The sequence below is a fragment of the Cetorhinus maximus genome, chromosome 7, assembly GCF_964194155.1.
Source record: "Cetorhinus maximus chromosome 7, sCetMax3.hap1.1, whole genome shotgun sequence".
Lineage (NCBI taxonomy): Eukaryota > Metazoa > Chordata > Chondrichthyes > Lamniformes > Cetorhinidae > Cetorhinus > Cetorhinus maximus.
Window position 1 is genome coordinate 39,271,538 of NC_135885.1, and position 20,189 is coordinate 39,291,726.

A 20,189-nucleotide genomic window follows, 5' to 3' on the forward strand; every position below is an offset into this window, starting at 1 on the left:
ACAGATTGATGTGCATCTTTAACCAAATTGAGACTGCCTTGGGAGCCAGAGAAAATCGCAACAAAAGCGAGGGCATGTTCTTTAGGAACTGGATCTACTGATTCTTTGTCCCCTCCACTGTCAAATCAGTTTACCTGAAGGCATTGGAATTTGGTTTGGAGGGACTGGAGCATTCATCAAGAACTGGGAGAATCATGTAGCTAAGATAAAGCAGTAACTGGGAATGTGAGAGCAATGTTTCCTCTTGATTGCAGGTAAGAACCTGGACATCAGGTGCGATATGCTCTAGGTGTTGCTGTATGTGGCACAGGTCTGACCCATACCCCTTTCTGGAATGTGCATTTGCAAGGAACGTCAGGAAAGATGCAGTGATTTTCATCCCGAGCAGCACCATAAGATAGGTGCTCTATGGACTGTTTCCAGGAATGTACATTGAGATAAACATCATCTGTTGCTGGATGAACATCAACTGTGGCTACAAGAGCAGGTCAGGGGCTGGGAATTCTGTGGTGAGTAACTCACCTCCTGACTCCCCAGAGCCTGTCCACAAGCCAGGAGTGTGTTGGAATAATCTCCATTTGCGACTCAAACAACACTCAAGGAGGTTGACACCATCCAGGACAAAGCAGCCTGCTTGACTGGCACCTCATCCACCATCTTCAACATTCATTCCCTCCCCCACTGACGCACAGTGGCAGCAGTGTGCACCATCTACAAGACGCACTGCAGCAACTCACCAAGGTTCCTTCCAAACCTATGAACGCCACCACCTAGAACAGGTTTGTCCAACCTTTTCAGTCGGGGGGCCACATTTGCATATTTTACTCACTCAAGGGACTGATGAGCAAATTTTGGGAAGATGAGGTTTGGTACAACAATAAACTCAATTTTAAAAAAAACTGAAGTTTTAAGGAAAGAAACAATTGCTGAACAAAAATACAGCAATATCATAGCAATAAATTGTTAAGTTAAAACAGAGTAATTAATAAAAATGACCAGAGTGTCAGCGGGTCAGAGTGTGTGTGTGTGCCAGGTTCACTCCCAGTCTCATGATGGTCACTCGCTCACCCTCGCCTTCTGTGCCGAAGGTGTGTGTGTATGTGTTGGTGTGGGGTGGTGAGAGTGAGTGAGAAGCCTTGAGGCTGGGCGCAAGGCAGACTCACACTCCCCCCCACCAATACACTCAGCCACTCAGTCTCTCGCTCCCCACCATATACTCAGTCGCTTACTCGCACTACCCCCCCAACAATCACTCAGTCTCTCACTCCCCCCTACACACTCAGTCACTTGCTCTCGCTTCTTCCCACATACTCAGTAACTCATTCTCACTCCCACACACGCTCAGTCACACTCACTCTCACTCCATCCCATACGCCCACTCACACTCTCACTCCCACACAGACTCAGTCACTCACTCACTCTCACTCCATCCCATACACCCACTCACTCACTCTCACTTCCATACATGCTCAATCACTCACTCTCACTCCCACACAGACTCAGTCACTCACTTCTCCCACACATTTACTCACTCTCATTCCCTCCACAGACTCAGTCACTCAGTCTCTTGCACTCTTCCCACACACTCAATCTCACTCCCATACACACACTCACTCAGTCTCACTTCCCTACACATGCTCAGTCACTCACTCTCACTCCCACACACACACTCGCTCAGTCTCACTCCCACACACACACAATCACTCAGTCTCTCGCACTCCCCCCCACACACTCAGTAACTCACTCTCACTCCCATGCATACACTCAGTCATTCACTCTCACTCCCACAAACACACACACACTCAGTCACTCACCCTGACTCCCACACACAGTCACTCACTCTCACTCCCTCTCATGCACTCAGCCACTCACTCTCAATCCCTCCCACACATTCAGTCAATCTCTCACTCCCACACAAACTCAATCATTCACTCTCACTCCCACACACACACACTTAGTCATTCTCTCTCACTCACACACACTCAGTCATTCACTCTCACTCACACATGCACTCAGTCACTCATTCTCTCTCCCTTTCACGCACTCAGTAACTCACTCTCACTCCCTCCCACACATTCAGTCAATCCCTCACTCCCACATACACACACACAGTCATTCACTCTCACTCACACATATTGTTTTGCTCTCACACACACACACATTCTCTCACTCTCACTCCCACACACACACTCACTCCCACACACATTCACAGACATATCTTCTAACACACACATGCATTCACTCTCTTACTCTACACACACACACACATACGCAGACAAACTCTCTCACTCCCACATACTGTCCACCGTCGCCTCCCCAGGCCCACCAAAACTTCGCCTTCCCCAGGTCCACCCAATGCAACTTTGCCCTCCCAGGCTGCCAAAACTTTGCCATCCCCTGGCCTGACGTGACTTTGACCTCCCAGGTCCAGATTTTGCCCAGGTCTGATATATCTGGCTTTCCTGACTCCAGCCCCACCATTGCTTGTCTCCCCGTCTCCAGCCCCGCTGTGGCTTGTCTCCTTGGGCTTCAACCCCGTCAATCCTTTGCTTCCTTTGGCCTGGTAGCCCTCAGCACACTTACCAATGCCGGTGTTCGCTGCTCCTCCAATCAGAGTATGTTGGACAAGCCTGACTAGAAGGACAAGGACAGTAGATGCATGGGGACACCATCACCTGGAAGTTCCCCTCCAAGGTCACACACCATCCTGACTTGGGAATATATCACCGTTCCTTCACTGTCGTTGGGTCAAAATCCTGGAACTCCCTCCCTAACAGCACTGTGGGTGTACCTACACTACATGGACTGCAGTGGTTCAAGAAGGCAGCTCAGCACCACCTTCTCAAGGGCAATTAGGGATAGACAATGATACTGGCCTAGCCAGCGACACCCACATCCCATGAATGAAGATAAAAAAAGTACACCAAGATGCTTGAATCACTTTAAAACCCTTGGGCTATATACATTAGGAAATAGTTGATATAATGTAAATGTAGATGCATTGGAAGTGCAGCGAGACACCCTTGGGTGCCACATACTGTATTTAAACAATTGATCCATATTACACAATGCGAACTGCCAGATTTGAATTTAATTGAATTTGAACAGGGATCTATGTGGATAGATTGGAAAAGCTAGGGCTGTTCCCCAGGGAGAAGAAAAGATTAAGAGGCGATTTGATACAATTTTACAAGATCATGAGGCGTCTGGACAGAATTGATAGGAGATAACAGTTCACTTTGGCAGAAAGGTCAAGAACCAGAGGACGCTGATTTAAGGCGGTCAGTAAAAGAAGCAATGGTGACATGAGGAAAATCATTTTTCATAGTGAGTGGTTAGGATCTGGAATGCACTTCTGAGAGTGTGGTGGAGGCAAATTCAATCAATGCCTTCAGAAGAGAATTAGATAATCACCTGCTGGAGATAAGAAATTGCAGGGTTACAAGTGGAAGGTGGGGTGGTGGAAGTAGGTGAGTTGCTCTTCCAGAGAGCTGGTGAGAATATGATGGGCCAAATAGCTTTCTTCTGTGCTGTAACCATTTTATGATTCAACTGTAATGTAGTGTTCCAAATTTTATTAATAAAGTATATTTTTGGGGAAAATGGACCTTTCCTTTCCTGATCTTCTACTTCTGAATCAAGAATCTGTACACAGCAAATATCTCTAGGCCCAGATGCAGATTCACCAGTAGGTCTCCTGATCTGTTCACTCTGTGCACCAAGTGACCAAACATCATTTTGATTGAATTTTTTGATTGACACTTTGATTGAATTTTTTGAGGAGGTGACCAGGTGTATAGATGAGGGTAGTGCAGTTGATGCAGTTTATATGGATTTCAGCAAAGCCTTTGACAAGGTCCCACATGGGAGACTTATAAAGAAGGCAAATGCACATGGGATACAGGGTAATTTGATAAGGTGGATTCAAAATTGGCTTAGTTGTAGGAGGTAGAGGGTGATAACAGAAGGATGCTTTAGTGACTGGAAGCCAGTGTCCAGTGGCGTACCACAGGGATCTGTGCTGGGTCCCCTTATATTTATATAAACGATGACTATGTGGGGGGTAGGATTAGTAAGTTTGCGGATGACACAAAGATTGGCCGGGTGGTTAACAGTGAGGTTGAGTGTCTTGGGCTACAGGAAGATATAGACGGGATGGTCAAATGGGCAGATAAGTGGCAGATGGAATTTAACCCTGAAAAGTGTGAGGTGATTGGAAGGAGTAATTTGACAAGGAAGTATTCAATGAATGGCACGACACTAGGAAGTTCTGAGGAACAAAGGGACCTTGGTGTGTGTGTCCATAGATCTCTGAAGGCAGAGGGGCATGTTAGTGGGTTGGTGAAAAAGGCATATGGGACACTTGCCTTTATCAATCAAGGTATAGATTACAAAAGTAGGGAGGTCATGTTGGAGTTGTATAGAACCTTAGTGAGGCCACAGCTGGAGTACTGTGTGCAGTTCTGTTCGCCACATTATAGGAAGGATGTGATTGCACTGGAGGGGGTGCAGAGGAGATTCACCAGGATGTTGCCTGGGATGAAACATTTAAGTTATGAAGAGAGGTTGGATAGACTTGGGTTGTTTTCGTTGGAGCAGAGAAGACTGAGGGGCGACCCCCTGATCGAGGTGTACAAGATTATGAGGAGCATGGACAGGGTGGATAGGGGAGCAGCTGTTCCCCTTAGTTGAAGGGTCAGTCACAAGGGGACATAAGTTCAAGGTGAGGGGCAGGAGGTTTAGGGGGGATGTGAGGAAAAACCTTTTTACCCAGAGGGTGGTGACGGTCTGGAATGCGCTGCCTATGAGGGTGGTGGAGGTGGGTTGCCTCACATCCTTTAAAAAGTACCTAGATGAGCACTTGGCATGTCATAACATTGAAGGCTGTGGGCCAATTGCTGGTAAATGGGATTAGGTAGGTAGGTCAGGTGTTTCTCACGTGTCGGTGCAGACTCGATGGGCCGAAGGGCCTCTTCTACACTGTGATTCTGTGATCAGCTCAGTTGATCAGCTGGCAGATGCACTAGTTTTCAGTTACAGCTCCCAGTGAGGACTTGTAATTACAATTCACAGAATTAGTTGGCACTAGAGACTAACCATTTAGAGTGCCATTGCTAGCTGTCCCAAAGCACCTTGGGATATTTAAACGATACTAAAGGCCCTACATAAATATAAACTGTTGTTAAAAGGCTTGTCTTCTTTGCACACCTCTATATTCAAGTATCTACAGATGAAATAATGCAGCCAAGACATTTTTGGCATTTGTTAAAGTAATTTAATTTTGTTTTTCTTCATGAAACATAAAAAACAGGATCATTTTTTTTCTGATGAATTTTGAAACCAAAAATAGTGCATGCTATACATTAGTTAATATGTTACAAATAGAGTTTGTAAGGATGGTAAGAAAGCTAAACACAAACACAGCTGAGGAGAATGAAGAAGGGTAAGTCTTTATAGTTGGTAATAGATTTTCAATGTTTACAGCAGCTGTCTTTCTTTTCTTTATGTGCAAACTGGAATTCAAACCAATTATTATTGGCCAGATTACTGAGAGAACTTCTCTCCTTTGAAAACTGCCAAGGATCTTTTCCACCTACATAAATGGGTAGGCAGGCAGAGAATTGGTTCAACATCTTATCAGGTAAAACAACACTTTCAAAACTACAGTACTATCGTAACACTTACCCCATACTGCACTAAAAATCATTGACTGTGTTCAAGTAACTGGAGTGGGGCTTTAACACATGGCCTTCTGACAGAGATGTCAGTGCGGACATTGGTATTCGTGGCCTGAATGAAAATGACAGCTATGATCTAAGAGTCAAATGCAGCAACTTTTCATCCTTACAAAACTCAGTAGCTGTAATTCCCCGGGCAAACCCCTCACAAGAAAAAAAATTAATCTTCTCTTCACACAGGATGTCAGGGTTTTTCTTGAGGAATTCACACTTCTATATACACAATAAAAACCAGAAAGAGATCCAGGGAAAGTATAAGTAGGAAAGGTGTGGCCAATGATAAAAGTCCTCTCAGGCAATGAGAGCTTTGTGGTTTTCGAAGTTCAATAGTAGCACACTCAGGTCTCAAGTTGGAAGATTGTGGGTTGAAGTCCCACTCCAGAGAGTTGAGCACAAAATTTAGGCTGAGCACGAAATCCAGTGACAGGGTGCAGTACTGTCAGAGGCGACATTGAGGTTTTTGTTGAAGTGTAAAAGTACGGCCCCTCTTGTTGGGAGTGGTGTTATTTCCATGGAGAGGAGGTGAGTTCTCCTCAGTGTCTTAGCTGATATTTATCCCTCAAGCAACATCACAATGATCTGGTCATTATCTCACTGGTGTTTTTGGGACTTTGTCATATACAAATTGGCCACTGGATTTCCCACATTACAACATAGACTATACTTCAAAAGTATTTAATTAGCTGTAAAGCGCTTTGGGCCATCCTGGCTGCTGTATAAATGCAAATATTTCTTTCTTTAGATGTGTGTTTTTTCAAATTAAAGAAAGCTTACAAAGTAAGAGTCCCCTGCATGCACGGTTTTGTGTTGTGGAATTTGGATGAATTTGCCCTGACAAAGGCCACACACGATCAATTTCTTGGGCTTCGCATTAGGAGCCATTGACATAAATTTAACAATATAACGCTTCTCATGTACAGCTTCATGTGATGAGAGTGCTGAGGTATAAACATCTGATGGAATTTTCCGTGCTCGCTGGCGGCGGGCGTGATAGGTGGCTTGCACGGACTATATGGTGCGATCAGTTTCACGATGGCGGGAAGGCAGGTCACGTTCTTCTGCTCAGCTCGTCAACAGTGGGCCACATTTCCCGCCAACTGTTGTTGGGGAGCTCACTGTAAAGCATCAGTATATCATTAAAATGCCATCCTGCCAGGCTCTTGGAACCCCTCCATATCGTCCGTCTACGTCGGCGGGAAAGCACGCTGACGTGTTTCACAACAGCACACAGGCGACGGGCACTTGGCGGCCTTCACTTTGGGGGACCTGAGGTGAGCAAGCAGTAGCATTTTCCGCAGCTCGCCAGAGTCGCCTGTTGCTTTGCAGGCTTCGGGGGCACCGCAGGGGCCTGGGTGAAGTGCCACCCTGCCTCGGAGGTGACTGATTTCAGGGGGGGTTCTCTGGGGGCAAATGCTGCCCTGGTGTTGGATCCTGCACAGAATTCGAGGTGGGGGGCAGGGTAGGCGAGGGAAGTGGCCACACATTAGGGACACCTGGATATACTGACCATTCCTCTGCAACTAAGACAGATCAGGCGCAGCCACAGTGATATGACTGGGGTCGGGCTCCTAGCCTGCCGCCCATGCAAGCAACGCAGGGGCACCAAAGGGCCACCAAGCGCTCCATACCTTACCCACCCCCCCCACTTCACCCCTGAACCCCCCAGCCCCCCGGCACAGACTGCGAGTCTGCGACCAATTTACTGGACCGCGGAGCAGTTGGACTGCACACGTACAATCTTCTCACCAATGCTGGCCCTGTAGCAGTCACTGCTGGGGCTCTCAGAGCCCCTTGCCATTTCAGCATCCTGGTTTGGACCATTGTCCCCCATGTCGCAGGTTGACAGGGCAGTCATGCAGCGCACTCATCTCTGGCCATCCGAGGGGTGACCAGCGCTCTCCAGGAAGCATTAAGGGGCGGTCACACAGGGTCAGGAAAGGTGCTAAGTACACCCATGCTAACCACGTCTCTCTCTCTCTCTCTCTCTCTCGCTCTTTCATGCTGCAGGAGGATCACATCAGGATCCTGGTGACCTAGCTTTATGCCAGATGGCCTACAGAGAGCGAAGAAGATGGAGGAGAGTGTGACTGAGGTGTCTGTTTGAGCAAAGGCAGGAGCAGCAACATCAGGAAGAAGGGGCAGCAGGGGCTCCCGCGTACGCTACCCAGGAGCAACAGCGAGCCTAGCGACACCCAGGGTCTATAGACGCCGCCTGTCATTCCTGCAGATGACTGAGAACCAGTGTGGACGCTGCCTGCGTATGTCTAGGGACCAGTTTGTTCATATCTACCACTTACTGCAGGACTTGGTGCCAAAGGGACATGGAGGGCATCCACTGCCAGTGGCTGTGAAAGTGTCCGTGGCGCTCAATTTCTATTCCAGTAGCTCCTTTCAGGGCTCCACAGGTGACACCTGTGGGATTTCACAATCCGCCACCCACAAATGCATCCATGAGGTCACAGATGCCATCTTCTCAAGGGTACGCAACTTTGTGCATTTCGCCCGGGACTGGGACAGCCAGGATGCAAGGTCAATTGGATTTGCCTGAATCTTGGGATTCCCACAGGAGCAGGATGCGATCAACTATACCCATGTGGCGCTCAGGTCTCTGTTACTGCGCACAGTGGACTACATCAACCGCAAGGGATTCTACTCACTGAATAAGCAGCTGGTATGCGACGGCCATAGAGTCATAGAGGGCCACAGCACAGAAAAAGGCCCTTCGGTCCATCGAGTCTGCGCCAATCAAACAAGTACCTAACTATTCTATTCCCATTTTCCAGTACTAGGCCCATAGCCTTGTATGCCATGGCATCGCAAGTGCACATCCAAATACTTCTTAAATGTTATGAAGGTTTCTGCCTCTACCACCCTTTCAGGCAGTGAGTTCCAGATTCCCACCATCCTCTGGGTGAAAAAACTCTTCCTCACATCCCCTCTAAACCTCCTGCCCCTTACTTTAAATCTATGCCCCCTGGTTATTGATCCCTCCACCAAGGGGAAAAGTTCCTTCCTGTCTACCCTATCTATGCCCCTCATAATTTTATACACCTCAATCATGTCCTCCCTCAGGCTCCTCTGCTCCAGGGAAAATAACCCCAGTCTATCCAATCTCTCATCATAACTAAAACTCTCCAGCCCAGGCAACATCCTGGTAAATCTCTTCTGCACTCTCTCTAGTGCAATCACATCCTTCCTACAATGCGGATTCCAGAACTGCATGCAATACTCTAGCTGTGACCTAACCAGCGTTTTACACAGTTCCAGCATAACCTCCCTGCTCTTACATTTTAAGCCTCAGCTAATAAAGGCAAGTATCCCATATGCCTTCTTAATCACCTTATCTACCTGTTCCACTACCTTAAGGGACTGGTGGACATGCACACCAAGGTATCTCTGATCCTCGGTACTTCCCAGGGTCCTACCATTCATCATGTATTCCCGTGCCTTGTTTGCCCTGCCTAAGTGCATCACCTCACACTTATCCAGATTAAATTCCATTTGCCAGTGATCAGCCCATCTGACCAGCCCGTCTATATCCTCCTGTAATCTAAGGCTATCCTCCTCACTATTTACCACCCCACCAATTTTCATGTCATCCGCGAACTTACTGATCAACCCTTCTACATTAAGTCTAAATTGTTTATATATACCACAAACAGCAAGGGACCCAACACTGATCCCTATGGAGCCCCACTGGACACAGGCATCCAGTCACAAAAACACCCCTCGACCATCATCCTCTGCTTCCTGCCACTCAGCCAATTCTGGATCCAATTTGCCAAATTGCCTTGGATCCCATGGGCTCTTACCTTCATTATCAGTCTCCCATGCAGGACCTTATCAAAAGCCTTGCTGAAGTCCAAGTAAACTACATCAAATACATTGTCCTCATCTACACACCTGGTCACCTCTTCGAAAAATTCAATCAAATTGGTCAGACATGACTTCCCCTTAACAAAACCATGGTGACTGTCCTTGATTAATCCCTGCCTCTCCAAATGTAGATTAATTCTGTCCCTCAGAATTGCTTCCAATAGTTTCCCCACCACTGAGGCTAGACTGACTGGCCTGTAGTTCCCTGGTTTATCCCTTCCTCCCTTCTTGAATAACGGTACCACATTGGCTGTCCTCCAGTCCTCTGGCACCTCTCCTGTGGCCAGAGAGGTATTGAAAATTATTGCCAGCACCCCTGCTATCTCCTCCCTTGCCTCACTCAACAGCCTGGGATACATTTAATCAGAAACACATCCTGCAGGAGTGCGCACAGTTTCCAGGGAGTGTGCATGACGCCCACATCGTCAGTTGGGCACAGATCCCTGGAGTCTTCCAGAGTCTATAGAAGCTGCAGGGTTGGCTCCTCGGGGACAATGGCTACCTGTAGAGGGCGTGGCTGATGACACCCGTGCGGCGGCCTCAGACTGCAGCAGAGCGACGTTATAATGAGGCTCATGCAGCAACTCACAAGTTGGTGGAGCAGACCAACAGGATGCTGAAGATGCGTTTCCGGTGCCTGGACCGGTCTGGTGGAGCCCTGCAATACAGTCCGCGGAGGGTGTCACACATTGTCGTCGTCTGCTGCGCCCTTTACAACCTGGCATTCCAACGGGGAGACGGGCTGGCTGAGGAGGAGATGGAGGAGCTGCATGTCTCCTCAGATGAGGACTCCGCCGACGGGGAAGAGGGTGAGGGTGCCCTCGGAGGTGACAATGAAGGGGATGAGGCTCTCGCACTGGCTAGACGAGGCAGGCGTGCTCGGGAGGCCTCCATAGCTGCTAGATTTGTGGAGGATGATGACAACATGCAGTGAGGTGTTCCCATAGAGCCTCACATCACATTTGTGAATGTTTGACTCCAGTCTGGATTCTGGCAGTGTGAATACCCTCTGTGAGAATGCTCCTGTCATGGAGAGGCAGTGGAGGCCCTAATTGTCACTCGATGGCAGGACGATGATGACAACATGCAGTAAGGACACTCCACAAATCTTCACACAGCCTCTGAGAATGTCTAACTCCTGTCTGGCTGAGGGCAGCTCGCTTGCCCTCCGTGATCAAGGTCATATCATAGAGACGCAGCCATGAAACTTTAGAAGCATCTGATGCTTTGTCCGCCTTCAGCACCTGAGCCCTTCAGGAGCTGGAGCACAGCATCAGTGGTCACAGATGCTGAAGAGATGGGGGCCAGCCCCACCTTAAAGATGCTGAGAGCACATCAAGAGAATGAGGGAACTCTGTGGCGCCTGCCCATTACATTCTGGCAGCAATGACCAGCATCGCCAAGGTGCAGGCATCAGTAATGTCTTCAGGGAGTGTGAGGCTGGACTATCACTTTGGTCTGAAGGTTACACACAGCACAGGGAAGAGGCCATGGACAGAGACACCTGCCCTTATCTTGTGCAGGAACCAAGGTTTCACATCTGAGTGACTAGAACAAGAAGCCATAGGCAAGGAGACATTCTTGAGAGTTTATTGACGATATTGAACAGTATGTACAAGTGATTAACACACATGCCCAGGCTATGAAACTAATTCTCCTTAACTTTCCTAACTCTGCCGCTACGTCTTGTGCTCCCTGGACATCCACAGCGGAGGTGGAGGCCGCCTGCTGACTGTGACGCCCTATCTGTGATGAGGCAAGGGAATACACAATGAAGGGTAGGACCCTAGGAAGTACAGAGGATCAGAGGGATCTTGGTGTACATGTTCATAGATTCCTGAAGGCAGCAGCACAGGGAGATAAGGTGGTTAAGAAGGCATACGGGATACTTGCCTTTATTAGCCAAGGCATAGAGTATAAGAGCAGGGAGGTTATGATGGAGCTGTATAAGATGCTAGTTAGGCCACAGCTGGAGTCCGGTGTGCAGTTCTGATTGCCACATTATGGTAAGGATGTGATTCCCCTGAGAGGGTGCAGAGGAGATTCACCAGGATGTTGCCTGGGCTGGAGTGTTTCAGCTATGAAGAGAAACTGGATAGGCTAGGGTTGTTGTCCTAAGAACGGAGAAGGCTGAGGGGGACTTAAGGTAAGCGGTGGGAGGTTTAGAGGGCATTTGGAGAAAATTTTCTACTCAGAGGGTGGTTGGAATCTGGAACACACTACCTGAGGGGATGGAAGAGGCAGGAACCCTCACAACATTTAAGAAGTATTTAGATGAGCACTTGAAATGCCATAGCATACAGGGCTACGGGCCAAGTACTGGAAAATGGGATTAGAATAGATAGGTGCTTGATGGTCAGCAAGGGCATGATGGACTGAAGGGCCTGTTTCTGTGCCATATAGCTCTATGACTCTATGACTTTGGCGGGCGTCCTTTGGAGGGCCGAGACTTGGAGGGCCCCAGCCTGCTTTCGGGGTCCTGTTGTGTGGCAGTGGCACCCTCCTCGGCCTGTGAAGCTGGAGTTGCTGAGGTCACAGAAAGAGGGGATTTGGATGGGCCGGTCACTCCTGGGTCACCTGGGTGGATGGGCCCAGAGTGTACACCTGCTGATCCTCCTCCCGATGGGTGCCTACGGGCCCCTGGTTGACTTCTTGAGGGGAAGGGGTAGCTGGAGTGAGACTGAGCAGCCCCGCACCCTTCTTGTGTACAGACTGTTGGAGGCCAACTATGGTGTCAGTGATGGATTTGAGCCCACGCAGCAGTGCAGGAGTGACGTCCTGGACCAATGTCTCCATGGTGGCCGCCATCCAACCAGTGTTGACCCCGGTGTGTTGACATGCCGGCGCTATCACCTAAACCTGAAGGCGGATGGACTCCTCCATCGTGCCTTGCAATCTGAGGAGTGCAGCAGTCTTCCCTTCCTGATGTTCCCGAGCTTGCCTTTGCATCTCCAGCAACTGTGACATGATTGAGTCCAGAGGCTCATCATCTGACTCGGACTCAGCAAATTTCTGGCCTCCAGCAGTCCTCCGAGTGCTAGGGCTCTGGGAAGTCCCTGCCGCCGCCTGCAGTGGATCAGACAGTGTGATGCGTTCACCAGATTGTGATCATGAGGCCACTCTAAAACTAGGTCCCACCGAGGTGTGTGTCTCTGCGCTGGAGGAGGGTGTGGGTGAGCGCTGTGATGGGACTTCAAGGAGAGTGCCTTCAGATTCCTCTTCAGAGGTTTCTTCGGAGCTTGATTGGAGGCCCTGAGTCATGGACACTGTTGTCTGTTTGGCAGATGTGCCTGCGAAAGCAAGGGGAAATAATTAGTGCATGGCAGTGGTCTGAGAAAGAGGACACATCACTCACAGCATGGTTGTCTGATGGATGTTGCACTGCTGGATCCTCACTTGGTAGAGCAGCGCCAACCTCACTGTCAGCACAGGACCGGTCCCTGGTCATCACCAGCCAGCTGGATGGCTCTGTTTTCAAAGTCTCTGAGTGTAGGGGGCGGTGGTGTATGTCAGCTTCACCTCTGACTTCTGAGTGGCCCAAATCGCTCCCACTCCCTGGGTTCTAGACCTTGGACTTATTTGGGGGTTGTGACAAAGTGCAGCAGACAACTGGTTTTGGTGCAAGAAAAGAAACTGGGTTTATTGAAGTCAGAAATGAACTTATAACATTAGGATTACACTAAGATTATACAGACTTACAAAGTACAGTTAGTTAAGAATGGGGAACACACGGCATAATGAGGGAAAATCACGCTACTAATCCCCTTAGCCTTGTCCCACCCCCAAAACCTAATTAAATTGAACTAGGAGAGGTCAGGGGTCATGCTCACCAACCAGGGTTCTTTGACAGTTCGAAATCCAGCCAGGTAAGCCGGTTGCAGTTTTGGGGTAGGCTCTTTGTGTCCTCTGGGGCCTGCCGTCTCCACGTGGTTCTGGTATGTGGAATCTGCGAAGATTCTTCAGTTGGGTGAAGGGCGTGGTTGTGGGTGGTCAATCTTTGTGGAGGGCTGTGGTTGCGGCCTTGTTGTCTTCGGTTGAGCCTGCCACCCCGTGCCCCTCACCGTGATGTTGCCTGCGGGCCTGCAAACCTCCAAATCTCCTTCCTCCGCTTGGCTCAGCTCCCTGCTTAAACTCTGCTTCAACCGCTCCGAAAACTGCTCACCCTTCAGATCTCCTCCCTTTCGTAACCGTCAGCACAGGACCGGTCCCGGTCATCACCGGCCAGCTGGATGGCTCTGTTTTCAAAGTCCATGAGCACCTTGATTTCGGGCATCCCGCCACCCGTCTGCGACCTCTCTCTCTTGTTGTGTGCCAGCTTGTTCTGCGATGGAGAAAGTGCAAACAGGACGCCTGCCAGGCCAGATGTTAAATGTGCCTGGCCTGTGCAGTTGGTGAGTGGTCCCATGGACAGGCTGAGGACAATGAAGGACAATGTGTGTGAGAGGGTAAATGGCGATGTCCCTTGAACTGGCAGTGAGTGAGGGCCCTGTGGATGTGTGCTGGGTTTGTGAATGCGTGAGTTGGGAGTGATAAAAAGAGTGACTTACCCTGGCGGAACGGAGGAGATCATTCATGGCATTGGGTGGCTGTCCTCTTTTGAAGGGTGTTGGTGCTGACCACCTCCCAAGCTGGATTGGTCACATTGCTGCCCATCCTGCGGCCAGAGCGGGGGTACAGGACATCCCAACGAGCATCCACGGCATCCAACAGTCGCTTGAGGGACCTGTCATTAAACCGGGGGGCTGTTGCACTGGCGGACGCTCTGAGTGATGTGTCCTGTTTCACAGGCCACTGCCATGCACTAATTATCTCTCCTTGCTTTCGCAGGCACATCTGCTAAACAGCCTTTTCTGGCCATGTCTCCCAAGCAGCGGTGGTGAGCTGGAAACGATGAGCGGTGCACTGGCTGCTGCTTTTTAAACATGGCGGCCGGCGTGATGCAATGGTGGGAGGGCGAATGAGAGCCTGCCTGCCATGGAAATGGTGTGTTTCCATGGAATGCATTAATAATGTGGTGAGTTGGGGACGATATGGTGTGAAAACCTGCCATCGCCATCGGCGGGTAGGACGCCATTTTGCCCGCCCGCTACCACACTTAGTGCAAATTTGGGAAAATTCTGCCCATCATTCCCGAGTACCCCAATAGTTGTTCGTGTTGGGCAGAATATGGGGAACTTTGCTCTGCATCTGATCTGTGCTATACTGGTCTTAGAAGTGCTCAGTCTTACCTCGAGTGGTAAAATTCCTTAGCATTGACATCTCTTACTTTGAAGAACACAAAGATTAACCCCTTCACCTCTAAAAGTAACTATCATTTGATGGTACAATCATCACGTGATAGTTATTGAGTTTTGTTTGGAAAATATATTCAATTATTAATGGGATATTATAGATTATATTCAGAAGCATTATGTTGCATTTTATTTACATGTTTCTTATAGTTGATCCCTTTCCCTCTCGAAAAAGCCAATTCTTATCAAGGTACAGTTTGACAGGATCTAACCTCCAATGCCTCTCCCAAGTGCCTATTTGTGTGTGAACTAGCCAGTGAATGTTGGCAGACTATCTGACCATGAAGGGAAGCACAGCCAAGCTAGATCCTGTTCACATGTATACATTCCACCATGAGTCATTCAATAGCAATCAGTGTCATGATATGATGTCCATGTACCTTTAAGGGAGTGTACCTTAAACTGCTGTCTATCATTATCCACCATGAGACAGATCGTGATGTATAATCCCACGATTCTTCAGCCAAAATACAGCAGCAGTCCTACAGGACAGACATGTCTACATAGCCTCCCAGTTAACATTGTCTGTGTATAATCTTATCTTCAAGTAAAGAACCCAGATTATTGTTTTACTAATCCTTGGTATATGATTGGTACATTTACATCAATTAGAAGAATGCATCAATCAGGGTGTAATTCCCAGTTTCCTCAGGGGTGGAAATCTGGTGGTGGTGGGTCAACGGCAGTTACATGTGGTTACATTTACAATTCCAAATGCAAAGAAAAAGAAAATAAAGCATGGTGTGTAACGGGAGGCCAATCCGCTACTGTCAGTGTTCTGCCCTTTGCTGTAAATTATATCGATCAGTGAGAATTCTATTTGATTCTCCCCCTGCCTGGGTTGCTAAGGCCAATTGTAGAATCCTAATTAACTGGCTGAGATCAGCAAATTTCATCAAGGCTTCAAAATTGCAATTGAACAGAATATATGCGCTTGCAGACTAATCAGTTAAATGTTATAATTGTTTCATTATAATGTTATAACATTTTCATAATGCAGTGTCATGTCCATAAGACATGAAAGAGATCTTAAACTGTTTAAATCAAACCTGACTTTCTGCTTATTTAAAAATGGATTTTGCTGGACCAAAAAACATGGTTGCTACAGTTCACATGATTTGCAAATTGGCTGCAGTTCTGGAAACTTCCAACAGTAATTACAGGACAAAGATCAACCCTCATCCTTGTGGAATCTCACATCTATCATTGTGTGGACCCATTACAATCAATGAAACAAGGGAGCAGCAGGCGGCCTATCTCCTCAGCCTGAATTTATGACAAAGAGAGAAAGCCATCGAAACTTGTTATATCTGTGAAGGCACTAATAGCCACCATCTATCTCCTAAGGTGAACAATGGATTTTGACCAGAGACATGTAAACTGGTTGTTAGCCTGAAATGGACACAGCAATGGGTAACACCACATGACCGAAGCTACTTTGGCCTTTGGAAAGTTTTAATGTTACATTCCTGAACTCCCAGAGCAGTCTGCTATTAACATCCAGTCTGTCAACTCCAAAGCAGGACTCTAGTCTGACCACAAAATCAAGTCTAAGCTTCCTCGAAGCCTGGTTCACTGGAAGATTCCTGCCATCTCCTGTAGAGTGGGCCAAGCCTCTGTATATCAACCTCATCTTGCTGCATTATCACCAACTTTGAAGGAAATTTGCAACTCCTGCTTTCAGCTAGCTGAACCTGCCTGAACTTTAACTCCTACATAAAGGAACACTCTCTGGACTGACATTCTGGACTCTGATATTCGCATGAATTAATATCCATACCTTTGTTTTTTTTTGTTTTAAGTTATCCCTAGTTGTAAAACTCTTTTCTTTCCTATCTCCTTGTGTGCTTGTGTGTGTGTATGCAGTTGCGATAACCATCCCCGGGTTTAAATGTATGAATAAACATACTTCTGATTTAACCCTAAAGAGAGTTTGCTGCAAAATTTAAAACTGACTTCACAAACAGAAGGTTTGGGGAAACGCGCCACAGACTATTTCAAAAATTGAAACATCCATGCTTATGGACAGATAGCGAGAAAAATAAAGGAGTTCAGTTTGCCCCTTTCTCCTGTCCGTAACATGCAACTTAACCTGTACTATTTTGGGAGCGAGCCAATTAGTTGTGCTGCAACAATGTCAAAGTCTTTTGTCTTCATGGGCCACTTAAATGCATGCCATGGAGCCTGGGGGCCAATATAAAGCTTAAATCAATGTTTTCATTAATTTAAATACATTTTAAGCTATAGATATTAATATGTCTTGGTGTTCTGACATAAGGATTTATCTAACAAAGAGGTAACAGCATTAAAAACACTCTTTCAGCTTTAATTCTGATCTTAAAACTTAAACTTTAATAAAAGTTTTAAAGGTCTCATCCTTATTTTCAAATGCCTCCATGTCCCCATGCCTCCCTAGCTCTGTGATCTCCTCAGGCCTTACAGCTTTCCAAGGTATCTGCGTTCTGCCAAGTCTGGCCTCTTGAACATTCCTGATTTTAATCACCTCGCCATTGGTGGATGCACTTTCAGCTGTTAAGGCCCTAGCATCTGGAATTCCCTCCCCAAGTCTTAAGAACTTAAACACAACCTCTGATAATGATTTTGTTTATCTGGCCTAAGACCTCCTTTATGTTCCTCAATGTCAAATTTTACTTGATTACTCTTATAAAGCACCATGTGGCATTTTACTATGTTAAAGGTGCTACATAAAGGCATAATTGTTTTGTTATTGTTCTTTGAGTAACAAATATGTGCACAAATAAAAAATGCTTGTACTTTAAGGGTTAAGGTGAAACTGTCAGGGCTCACAGAATACCAAGTTATATTGTCTGAAGAAGGATTTGCAGATTCCTTAGTTGGGTACTATTTGTGTTTATGCACAGGTTATTTAATATCATGCTTTGGATAATGCAGTATTACTGATAAGAAAAGCCGAATAAGAACCTATATTTTTCTCAGGATATGTTTAAATATTGAATACTATTTTCAAATATAAAGGCTTGCCTTCTCTCCCGATTGATTGTCAGAGACACAATTTTTCAGTCAAATTTAGCCAGGAGGAGCGATTGAATAACCGCGATATGAACAGTCGTTGGGACAGTCTGAATCAGACTGGCTGTTGCGAAAAATCAGAAGCTATATCCTCTAAAGAGAGGATCTGGAATCCTTCATGAGGAAGGCTGAGTTTTTAAAGGTTTATGTGACTCACCGTGATCACTGATTCCTGGCTGTGTTGCTAAAAATTCTTGGGACTGTCTTGGTTGTGTCTGCTATTTAATGAGCAGTTTTTGCTGTATCCAACCACAGTTTGTCGGTTAATTTATGTTTACCTCACGTTAATTTCGGATGTTAGAGTATAAGATAGATAATGTTGATTGTTTGCTTTACTGACTTTTGTATAGTAACATTTCTTCTGTTTGTTTAAAATCATGGAATCATGTGGCTTCATTCCCTTAGTAAATAACCGGGATTTCAAATTCTGCCTACTTTACAACAAAAGTTAGTGGTCCCTAAATGGGGTCATAACAAAATTTGGGGGTTTGGACTGCACCCCAGTTTCACGAAGGGGGTCCCAAATCAGGCATTAAACTCCTCATTAGTCTATGTAAGAGGGGTGTGTGGGTGTTTAGATAGAGGTAGTACCCTCGTATTTTCATTCAGCTGTATCCTACTTGTAGGGTGAACATAAATCCCTTCATTACACCCAACTCTCACTGCTGGCTCCAAGCGCCACACCCTGGCACACCATCTCAGATGACGGGTAAAACGTAGTGAGGAGAGAACTAATGAACATGACACCACTAGGTGGATGTCTTCCTTGATAAGATAACGGCCAGGACAGAAGGATTGCATGCGGCTCAAATGACCATCATGTTCTGGACCAAAGGTGTGCCACACCATATTGCATGCACTATAGTTGTTGGTATACCAGCTATGGATAAAATAGTTAGGTAAGGAGAGTCCCTACAAGCCTTGATGGGCAACCTACTTAGGAGAGGGAAACTCTGAATCCAAACCTATGGCTTGGAGACCTCGCTGCCGCCCTCCTAGTTCGCTGCGCCACAAAAGATGAGCTCCAGGCTTAAAGGGTGGGTCAATCAGAGCAAACTGTACTCCACCTTAACGCGCCACTGCTCAGGTAGGAAGGAAAATTAATGTCCACCCCAACTTCAACTCAACAAGAAAGTGCTGTAGCGATGGGAAAGGGACAGAAATGGCAGGTGTAAGATGACACTGGCAGTTCTAGTTCCAATCCTGCATGTGGATATTGTTCGTTTTGATGGTGACCTAGAGGCATCATCACTCTGTAGCACCCTGAGCAACCAAGCAACCTTTTTGAAGGACAGCACTGCTTGCTCCTGAATTGGAGAAGGGTCGAGAAAAGGTGGCCTAAACAAATGCTTGTCTCCCCACCACCCTGTTGGCTGCCACGATCAATGGGCATCTTTTAATGCAGCCAAACTGCAACAGAGAAGAAAATGTGAACTTCTAACCTCACTTCAAAAGGTGGGAAAAGGAGAAAAATTCTGAAGCTAACCTGCTGGAATGTGACAGCAATAGTTGACTCTGGTGATAATAATGTGCTCAGCCCTGGTGGCGCATGAGCTAGCCAGGCTAGACCTCGATATAGCGGCCCTGAGTGAGGTCTGTGTCTCGGAGCAAGGCAGCCTGACAGATCACAATGCTGGCTACATCCTCTCAATCCCGCTGCGTTAATTATGCATTCCCGGGAAACACGCTGCTTCGATGGCGGGTGGCCTCCAATTCGCCCGCCACGCCATCACCTCACTGCTTCATCACGCCAGGCGCCATATTTAAAGTCCAGCCACGCACTCACCTCTCAGTGCTTCCAGCCCAGGACTGCTGCAAAGAAGACATGGCCCTGGAAGGCAAAAAGACTGCAGCCTCCCCAGTTTAGCGATGCGTCCTTTGAGCACCTTTTGGACACCGTGGAGGCCCGCCGTGATGTCCTCTACCCCCGCTCTGGCCACAGGAGGGGCAGCAACATCACCAATCCAGCATGGGAGGCGGTGGCAGTGGTGGTCAGCGCTAACGCCCTGCAAAAGAGGACAGCCACCCAGTGCCGCAAGAGGATGAGTGATATCATCCATTCCGCCAGGGTAGGTCACTCTTCTCATCACTCTCAACTCACACGCTCACAAATCTATCACACATCCACAGGGATCTCACTCACTGCCAGTTCAAGGGACATCACCATTCACTCTCTCTTATACACACTTTCATTGTCCTCATCCCATCCATGGGACCACTTACCACCCACACA

General features: G+C 47.4%; 1 pseudogene; it reads right to left on the reverse strand.

Moving 5' to 3' along the window:
* LOC144683079 (importin subunit alpha-5 pseudogene) overlaps positions 1–20,189 on the reverse strand; it is a 47,401-nt pseudogene that overhangs the window by 19,477 nt on the left and 7,735 nt on the right.